Genomic DNA, 11,271 nt, shown 5'->3' with positions numbered 1-11,271 from the left:
GACAAAGTCTGCCCATGCATCCAGTTGTCTTCTGATTAATTCCATGGTCACTTTTTCCAGTCTTTCTCTTGATAAATTCTGTATATATTGCTGAAAGCAATGAAAGAAAACAAAGATTAACAGGCTTAAAATCCTACTTATTTGATTTTGAAAAATCATAGCCAATGTCTAACACCATTTTGAATATTATTTTACCCATACAATCTTAGCACTGCCTGTTCAAATTTTAATATGATTTTAACACTTCTGTTGTTCACATGTCAATCATATAAAATCAAAAACAAATGTGTAAAACTGACAACAAAGTAGTTTTCTACAAACCTGTACATTTCTTTCATGAGCACTGTGCCTGTCCTGTTCATCCATGCAATCTAGCACGTGTGATAGCTGGTCACGCTGGGCAGCAACACGTCGTCTTTTCCTAATGTTTGACTTCCAGGTTGTACAGTATTCTCATCTTCCTCAGATGATGACGACTCCTACAAAACACAGCCCCCCCAATAAAAAACACCCAACAAATAAATAAATAATCACCAGAAAAGGTACACATGATTAAGATTTTAAAAATATAAATAAAGATATTGGAAAAGCAATAACTAATAATTGTAATGCTGGCAAGGTAAGCTACACAATAACATACTTTTAGTGACATGATATAAGAAACTGTATGGCAGTTGTTGACAAATAATTACTGCTTACTGCATCCACCAGGATGTACGCCCTGAAAGATTCACTCATCTGTAGAGAAACTCATCACAATTTATGATGCAATGATGGTGAGGAGAAGAGCCAGAAGCTAACCAAATCTACCACTGCAGCCAGTTTGAGTTTTCTGACAAGCCACTTTTTCAGTAATAGGCTTAAAAGTTGTGTGAACTGTTTTCTCGGGTTACATGTTAGTTGCTGCTCCTTTTGCAACTTGTGTACCAATATGAAGTATCGAGATACTGAGATAGTATCTCACTTTGTCAGATTTCATAATTCAAGTCGACTGTTTTCACTGAAATCATCGTCTATGAATTCAATCCCGCATCGTTCAACTTGCTTACTCTTACTTTCATAGCAGCAACTATGCAACGAATACCGATTCAATGTCGGTTCCAAACCTATACGGCAACCTTTTCCCAATCAGCTACCAACGAAGTCATAGAAGTTCATTACAAGTGCTCTCGCCCATTATGAAACGTATCAAAAAGAATTCATAGACTAGTCTAGAGATTGAAATCCGGGACGTAAGATAAGTTTCAAACGGTCTCTGAGGTCAGGGTCTATCGCTACGAGAAAAGAGTGCCCGGAAAGCCGAGTGGTCGATCATATAGCATTATGGTTCACACCTGGTCGATTCCGTGGAAAAAGTACGCTTGGAAATTGTTATCCCAACTGGGACAACAAACAGAATTTCTACATTTGGTTATAAATAGGATGTGCAAATAACGGCATAAGCTGCGGTGAGGGCATGCTTCGTTCGTCCGAACTTTTCGGATGCAGTTGTATATTGGAAAAATGGAACGCACATACTAGGCTTAGATAGTAGTACTCAAAGGTAATGACAGGACTGTCCATATGCTAGCTTTAGATGCCAATATTTTGGGCCATAAATACCGATAAATAATAATGATCGACCAAGCTGTATAGTACGATAACTTTATAGTACTTACCGGTTCTCTATTCACAATCACACAAGGACGTCTTCTGCCACAGGTGCATCCATTACTGCAATTCTCGTCTATGGCCTTGCACGGGCATGCACCACGGCCGCATTTCCTTGAGCAAATTCCTCTACGATTACATTATTTTGGTTCTTGTAAGTTATTTTCCAAAACATCGGCAAGCGCAGCGTCCACTTCGCTCATATGAAAGCTCGCTCTCATGGGATCCTCGCTCGCCATCGTGGATTGCAATGATTTGTGGGATTGAACGTAATGTTTGTAAACACGAAATCCTGCACATGCGCAGACGACGATAACGGCGGCTTTAATTGGGTACAGCCTTATAGTGATTAACAACCTCAATATTGCCAGAATTGTACAGCAACTCTCTGGAATGAGTAATATTTCTTCATCAGAGCTTATTCACATTAGACAATAACTGTCAGAGAAAACTCAATACACAGTTTTTTACTTTCCACATACATTATATAGATATACAGTTACCGTATGGCAGCCGTTTTGAATTTCAATCAAATATTGGTTATAATTTTAGGTATTTTCTGCTCTAGTCCTAAACTTTGTAAGGTGATACCTGTATTTCTTTGATTGCAAAACACGATTTCAACTTTTGTTGAGGTGTTAAAGTATGAGCAAAGTTAAAAAATTTGGATTCAAAGTGCATATCATATCCAAATACTTGCAATTTAAACTGCAGTAGAGGCCACATGTCCAAAATCAGAAACTACATATTACTACTGACATTTACACCAATTGCATTTGACATACAAGCAAACTTCAGAAGAAATGATCAGATGTTTTGAGTGCAACGATTAGTCTTGACAAAGTTACTATCTACAGCTAGCATTCTACATGTATATCTGGAAACATTTAATTGATTAGTGCCTGTCTCTACATTGTGTATATGTAACATTGTTTGGTTAGTTACATCATTGTGGATTTAAACACTTGGTAACTAAAAGGAGGCTGGATAAACAAGCAATTACTACAGAAAAACCGAGTGTCTATCAGCATCACCAAAGGATAACAACAATAAACTTAAAGGTATCACCTAATCCAATTTTGCCACATTTACCATGGAAAGAGGAAATTTAACCAATCACAGATTTTAAGCGGGTGGCTGCTTTTTACAAACAGCACCCTCACATGGGTATTTTGAATACAAGGAACAAATATGTGGGCATATTTAGATTACCGGTGACAGTATACCTTTAAATTAATTAAATCTTTCTTTCTTTAAATTGTACAAATGTTAGCCGGTAAATTTGTACAGTATAATTTTTTAAAAATACAAGTCCCTGAATAATATGGTACGCTGACATCAGAAAGCTGGAGAGAAAGTTATATCGGGAGCAACTGTCACTGAAAATTGATAACTGTAGTGTCACATTGTAATTAACACCATAAGTTTACAAGGCAGCACAGAGTTCCTAGCTGTAACCACAGGAAAACACACATTGTGCTAAGTACTGTTAGTTATGCATTGAAAATTAAATCCAAAGTTTGATCCAAAACTGAAAATTGAAAGTGGATGACAGCCTCGAGCTGAAATTGCATATCATAGCTGGGGGTTAACTGGTACATTCAGACTCAGACCGGAAAGGCCAAAGGAAAAAAAAAGCAATTTTAGTGTCATACTGGACGATGTCAATTACTGCTTTGACGTGGTAGAAATATATAACATTCTTCTGTTTCACTCACAATTTTAGACTTAATCTACATAGGTTCTGTAACACATGATTTTTCATGCGTTAATAAAAGTGATTTCAAGTGTGTGCATCTTTGCTTTTCAATAAAGTGGAGAACTTATTTCCATTCACTGATATCATAATTAGATCAACATACCAGCGTTGCCATGCCTACCCACTCACGGAATAAACAAATTACTCCAAGTTATGATACAACTCTCCAGAAACGCTGAGCCAGCTCAACCAGTTGTGTGAATTTAATTAAAGTCACTGCAAACATTGAACAAACCACTTGACTTGCCCAAAGTCAATATAGTTTCAGTTAAAAGTTACATTAGCCTATAAGATTGAAACATGTCCCCCTTGGCGAGGAGTGCTTGTTGACTTCACAAAGGTGCGACTGAGCAATGATGACTGGAAGTCAGAGTCAAATATTGATTCTGTGTCATTGCTGGAGCTGAGATAGCAACATGCATTGCACAGATGTTGTCTGGGACCTTGTCTGTGTTTACTTTTCCAAAGCACAGACAATGGCAACTTCTGTGCAATTAGAAACAATAGGTTATGGAATATACTGTACATAACAAGTGTCACATCCAATACTATACTACAAAAGATGACAACCAGGCATATTACAAAAAGCACAATTGTGCAACAAAATTAGCAAAAAAGTAAAAATATAAACAACAAACTCCAACTTTTTAAAAAAAATGTAAATGTACATATTTACCATTAATTAAGTATGCACTCTTCACTAATTTGATTTTCTTGGCAAGATACAAGATATATCTGATCCATTGTAAGTTTTAACTATTTCAAAGCCAAATTTTAGAACATCCTTGAAGTTTTCCAGGGCAAGGTTGGACCTCTGTACTTGGATACAGGGGTGAAAGGGTTAGTGGTATCAATGTAGTGAACATCGGGAAGCACTTGAAGTATAACATTTTGTGGAATTTATGAATCAGGAAGGCAATTTGTGAACATTTAAATTGAGGTCAGTAATGTATTGACCTGTGACACAGATCAGGTCACAGGAATTTTGATATCTAATAATACTTGATCACCCAGTAGGCAGTGTTTTTGCTAAGGTTTGGGAATATCAGTAAATGATTTGGGAACCCCGGTAACATTTCTGATGTCCGCTAATCTGATTGCACTGATATACCAAGGGGAACCCTGGTAAAATGACTGGGGAATCCCGGTAACATTTACTGGGATACAGTAGGTATTAGGCAGTGTCTCTTGCAGGGTTGGCTACCAGCGTTTTCTGGAGAACAATAACCTTTCTTTGGCAAGAATCTGTGCAGTGGTTTATCTTGATCGTTGGAAATTTAGTCCTGATAAGGTGTACAATGGTTTACATGCACCTTAAAAAGAAATGCAGGTGCCGCCAACTGGTAAATTTCATTAATTTCACAAAATCATCACAAACATGTTTTGAAGGCTGATACACTGATTTTACTTATTTTTGACCTTGACCTAAAATTTGGAGGGGGAAGTAGAGCTGTTCATAACTGCCCTCCCAGTGGCATACACGGAAAATGTGCCCTCCAACTGAATTTTGATGCCCAATGCCCTCCAGTATCTATGGTCTGCCCGCTCCCCTCTCCCCACAACAATGCAAGCTCCCCACTGCCCTCTCCCCACTACTGAAATTCCCCATTACCCACAAGATGCCCACTATAGGCAATCCAGATTGCAAATAACCGTGCGAGCAGTTAGCAGTATACCTTTGAACATTGCTCCCCTCTAAGTTAGGCGTTTAATCTCCTCTCAAGTTCTATCAACCACAGCTTTCCCCTCCGTCTACATATTTTCAGGTACCCACTGTCAAAAATTTTCTCCCAGCTCACTGAAAACAATTAAATTTCTTCCCCAACCACGGTAAATATCGTTTTGTTTCTCCCCGCCCGCTGATAAGTTTTTAAATTTGCCCGCCCGCTGAAAAACTGCGCACGAATGCCTTTTTGCACAAACAGCTCAATTGGTGGCACCTGGAAATGCCTAGAAGCATAAACAGTACACTCTACTGTCTATGCTAGAAGTTACAAAAAGATCATATGACAACAAAATGGACTGTACTCCTGCAATTAACGATTGTCTCACTATCTCCGTTGGACGGGATCATCTCTTGGTTGCTATGGTAATTACTTATCTAATATTGTCCTTGTCCACTAGACTTTAGTCACAACACGGTACTTAACTTTATTGTGTGATATGCTATTGTCATGTTGAAATTGACCACAGTTATTGATTTGCATTTTGGTGATATGTCACTGGAAATCACTGATTAAAAGAATGACAACACAGCCAGGTTGAACCTGAACTGATGGGATTAGGAAAACTTGCACTGAATCCCTGTACGGTGACATTTTGCTACATGTCAGTATTTTGTGTCTTTTTTCACACACCCACACTTCCTTTCAATTGTATTGAGGTCCAAATTTGTAGACACCAAGACGGTTACACCAGTACCAAAATTTTGATTATAATAGGGTATGGGTGCAATGGAATCTAGAACAGCCAAGGTGTGCCAATCAGCCAATTCATTTAAAAACTACAAATTGCCTCTACTTAAATTTTTCTTAAGATTATCTGTATACATTCGAAAGTTTGATGCATATTTAGAAAAATGAACAAAACAAGGGAATGAGCTCTCTTATATGCAACTCGGCAAATATACTGTGTAATTACAATGTGAAAAAAAGCAATTTTCATGATGGTGACATCAAGTAAAAATTCAGAAATTGCCTTTTTTATGTTAAAGGTTACTTTAATATCTTCATTATCTGAGATACATGAAAGCAGCACTCTGATATTTAAAAATTACACAATCATGAAAAGAAAATGTTGACCTAATTAAGATTTCATCACACAGCAGTGCTCCAGGGAAATCAGCAGTAACGATATCTTCTTATCTTCTCAAAACCCTTTGAACACCGTATTATCCCTTGGCTACCCTGCTACTGATGGGGAGACATTATATAAGTTTGTTGCTATGGTTTTGTAAACAATAATTCTCTCTTCAGCTAGACTGTACATATCCTATAGATTTACTGATAAGCTTGTTATGGAGCGTGTGTGAGTCAATGCTTATAAATTTGTGATAGATGATTCAATGTGTTTGTGATGAAACAGCAATGGTGAAGGGGCTTAAGGGGAGGGGAAAACCAAAGAAATCCACTGAAAACATTATTTCATCATGGTCATGATAAAGTGTCACAGCAGTTATGAAGGGACAGTATGTGTAACTTTTGATAAGATTTTCAGTAATTTTGTTCAGAATGTGCCTTGAGGAGAGATATTTGGACTCTCAAACTTTTACAATTCTTTTCTGATATACAACTTGTGGGGGTTCATTTTAAAGCTCTTTGTGTAAGAAAACTTATCACCAGCTTAGTTTTTCGAAAATATAAAATTTTATTTTTTTCTCCGTAGAGTTAACACAGGGATGGTGGCCATTTTGAATTTCGGTGAATCTTGAGTAATTTGTTTCTCTAGTTCCAAAATTTGCTCGGTGACCCCAAATTTTTATTCTTGATTTTGAAAGAGAAAGATTGAAATATTCTTTGAGGAAAGTTTGAGCAAATGTCTTTCACTTTCTAGGCACATACTATCTTAAAATGTATAAAGGAAAGTATTCCCTGATTTATCTCCCTGTTAGAATACAAAGTACTGCCTTGCAAAAGTAAGTAAACTAAATCTTATGCAGGCACTGGAGAAAAATATCCAATCATTTGCATTTTGTATTTATTTTTTACCATGTAAACTATGCTTACTTTTGCATTTCTATAGGCCTAGAGTCTGATTAAAATAAATAAATAAATAAACAGCAATGATACATAATACGCAACATCACTCTAGTCATTCTAGCTAGCTGTCAGCACAGCAATTCACTTGTCAATACTGACATTGGGAAGAACACATGCACCCGCTATGACAAGTTAAACATCCGAAGGCATTTATTTCAACATGATCTCTGTAATAGAATATAGGAATACGTATTTTACAGACAGAACAAACATTCTGGCAAATACATTCCATAGGATGCAGCCTATAAGGGGCGACGTCAAAAGTTCAATGTAGGATAAAAAACTTAATTCCCTTAGTTTCCCCCCAAACCCCCCCCACCCCCCTAGAAACTTAATTGACTTATATTGAACCTGTTGCCAGGCTCTTTCTATGTAAAGCGAAGCTAAGGATCAGTCAGTTTAGGGGTGAAATAAAGTAATGCATCGTTAAAGCCCCACTAGCTGTACATGTAACTCTTGAAATTTGTTGACCTCAAATTATCTACCTATTCTCTCCTTTCTGAAATCTGAAGAGATATGAACTTTCACTGCATTGGGAAACCATTCCTTTCAGAAACATTTGACATGTAAGTTAAAATTTTAACGGTCATTTTGATTTCCTGGCATTTTCAAAAATTGGTAATATTAAAAAGGAATCAGAACATACAATGTCATAGTTGAAAACATTCACCCTTGTGCATTACAATTTGGACTACTCTGTGCAGTTTACATGAAGATTTCAGTGCAGATATGCATAGTATCAAGGGTTTTAGCTTTTCTGCATTGGGCTGTGATTTAATGTTTGGGCGAACATTTAATCGCAGTGTACCGGTAATCTTTATCTTGTTCAAAATTGCATATATAGCCCCGGCAGATAGTTAATAATAAGTGTGTACACAGACCTAAATGACTACATTGTCACCAACTTACTTTAGTTTGAAAGTAAAATCATAAAAATAATGCTAAAAGATACAGCTAGTGGGACTTAAGATTGGGAACACACTTTAACTTTGTGTTTCATCCAATGTAAATACAACATACTAACAACAAACTTGAAGTTTATCAATGAATGAACAAGAACAAGAACAATAAAGTTCAGGTTTCTCCTTCCAGAGGTATAAAATCTATCTCAACTGTCCTGGTGGTTGTAACAACTCAGTTCACACTGCTCCATTCAGGCGGACTACACGTGCACCAGAAATGTAGCAAAATACAATTATAAATTCCGAGTGCAACCATAGACAGTAGAGAAACTACCGTTTATGGTGCAACAGAAGCCAACAACCTGCATTGTTTACACTAACTTGTAGGCCAGGTGCAGCTATACACGTGTTAAAACAACTCCCTCCGCTGGCTTCAACACGAAAGTGTGCATTTCTGCTCTATTTTTTCAAAATATTCATTCCCCTGGCAATTTTTACCTTAAATCGATTTGAAGGATAGAAACTTTTTTAGGTCAAAACCCCCCCACCCCCAAACTAAAAGAATTAAGTTTTTTATCCTTCATTGAACTTTTGACGTTGCCCCTAAGAGTGTTCAGTATTAGAATCTAAAACACACAGATGCTTCATCATTTGGGAAATGGTAGACCTTGAAAAATGTCAGTGTGAGAGGTACACTCTGGTTATTTCTAGTGACAAAAATGTACAAAATTAAGGTTTATTATGAAAAAGTCTTGTGCAATTATACTGAAATCAAGGTTACATTTGTAAGACTAAATTAAATACTTCAGTGTTCTCCCAAAAGCAATGACAGCATAGTGGCCACAGAAAAACAATAGAAAATCATTAACATAACATTTCTATTGTCATGCAAATTGCACTATGCTCTCAACAATTCCTGGGGCAAACTGTACTTCAATTTTCTCCTGGAACCGTACATTTTTCTACTTTATCAGTACAGTAACACAATAATTTGAATGACAAACAAAAACTGAAACCAAAAGGTAAATAGCAAAACTAATCAGTAATGGTCATCTGCAATATGTATAGAACAGAACATTTGATTGAACTAATGTTCAACATCATATATTTGGAAAGAAACATTTTTGCTCATCAAGAAGAACCTGCAACATACATTGATCAGCAAATTGACAATGCAACACCATTGGGAAATATTCCCATGAGCAGGAAGCCATCAGCAATTGACACCAAATGTTTCTGTTGAACACCAAGTCATGAAGTAAACGAAACTGTTTATGTGTGTGTCGCACCTTCCAGAGCAGCTCTATAATACTATTCAATCATAATACATGTTCTTGTGATGATAAAAACACAGTGATACAAAATCAAGCTTAAAATAATATCAATGTTTCATAGGCAATTATTTTTAAATTCAACTGTGATGGCGCTCTTCATGATATTGGGCTGACCACAGTGATCATACTTAACTGTGTGACAACAAGACTCTCGTAGCCTCAAGACTAGTTTTTTTTGGTACAATGAAAGCTATCAGTGTGTGATACAATAAAGACCTTGATAAATGCCCTGAGTATAGTTAAGAAGCCCCAACAAATTTTGAGGGTTGATATTTGGAAAGGTATAAAATTTTGATATAAATTTGTTAAAATCAAAAGACAGCACTTCTCCAGTAGCTGTAGATGTCGTTCAAAACATGGTATCAAGTCTATTCGTAACCATGTTACTATAAAAGCTGCAGCTCTTGGGTGTGAAGGCTGGCCTTTAAAAGCCAAACTGCATGAAATTGATAGCTGGTAGTGATAAGTTTACTGGTGAAGTCACCGTTCTTCATTATCATACCAGTAACCACCTATACACATCCATAGATGTATACATTACTCATGATTTCTCAGTCGTCAGGTTCTCAAAAGAGGCAATATAAGCGTATCAAAATAAACATTTGAATAACATTGAAAAACTGTACAAAGCATGTGTACGTTCACCTTTTTGATGCTAAAGACAAATTATTCATAAAATGTATGTGAGCATGATAAAAATGTGGCATGCTTTTGCCTTTTCGTTTCAGTTGTGAATATGATTTTTGCCTATTTCCATCACCAAGGCAGGATGTCTTGACTTGAAGACAGCAATATTGTATGTAATATGCCTGCCTTTGCGATCGGAAGAATACAATAGAATAAATATGATCGTGAATGGAAACATCTTATGAAAAAAAAAGTTAAAAGTCGACGAGCCAACTGTAAATTCTACTAGCATCCATGTGCTATGCACGTCTCGGTCGTCTTCTAGGAAGTTCTACTATCGCGCCGTGTGGTACATTTTTGCCATGGTCATGGGAGTGTAATCTATCCAAATTCTGTGCACAGATTAAACAATATTTTTCGGAGCAAGCCGACTGTATGTATGTATGTATGTATGTATGTATGTATGTATGTATGTATGTATGTATGTATGTATGTATGAGAGGATAAATTATCTCGCTTGTCCTTTCTTAATTACTGGCCATACACGATTCATCCAGTAAAAATATGACCTTTTTTTACATTGAACATCGTTACAACTGCCGGGAGAACTTACCAGAATATCACTTCGCCTTTCAAAACTTGACGCTTCAAAGCAACGGCTTGAAGTTGGTGCGGTCGACATTCTCGCAACTTTGCTTGTCTGTGCGAATAACATAATGATTAGGGTAAAGTCCGATAATATAATTGTAGTTCAAACTAAATTTTACACAAAGAATACACGTTCGCGGACTTCCAACAGAAGCGAGATTCTGTTCGATTCAGGCTCGTTCGCGATTCGTTTAAAGTTTTGGCCACGAATAAAAAAGCGATACTTGTTCGACGCGCCGACCGATATCGAGATTGTGGTTTTATGTAGCCCCCATACAATGATATTTGTGATATAATTGTACGGTTTACAACATATCATCTGAGTATCTTTTGTCAAAATTGTTCATTCGAAATTAATTCTGTCAGAAAATATGGCTTCAAAATCCAAACTTTCTCGATTGCAACATCGATTCCGACAGAGGGCGCCCTTTGAGCGTATCACCGAAACGCGTCTTCCGAGTCGGCGAATTGGGTACGGTACATCAAGCTGAAGATGTGTGTTGGCAAGATAATTTATGAGAAAAATTGTCTTAGGAGCAAGTTATTTTAAAATTGCGATTCCCTTCAAGTCGACATTAAAACAATGTTTCTAT

General features: G+C 36.8%; 1 protein-coding gene across 1 annotated transcript in view; it reads right to left on the bottom strand.

Annotated features, from left to right (window-relative positions):
• LOC139131001 (putative methyltransferase NSUN7) overlaps positions 1 to 10,833 on the bottom strand; it is an 85,375-nt gene extending 74,542 nt beyond the window's left edge. The window contains exon 1 of the mRNA XM_070696888.1: positions 10,644 to 10,833. The gene's annotated coding sequence lies outside the window, so the exon portion shown is untranslated. The remainder of the gene's footprint in view (positions 1 to 10,643) is intronic.
• Between the last annotated feature and the right edge of the window lie 438 nt (positions 10,834 to 11,271).

Source organism: Ptychodera flava, chromosome 4, assembly GCF_041260155.1.
Source record: "Ptychodera flava strain L36383 chromosome 4, AS_Pfla_20210202, whole genome shotgun sequence".
Taxonomy (NCBI): Eukaryota; Metazoa; Hemichordata; class Enteropneusta; family Ptychoderidae; genus Ptychodera; species Ptychodera flava.
The sequence above is the reverse complement of the archived record's forward strand: the minus strand, read 5'-3'. Positions and strand labels throughout refer to the sequence as shown.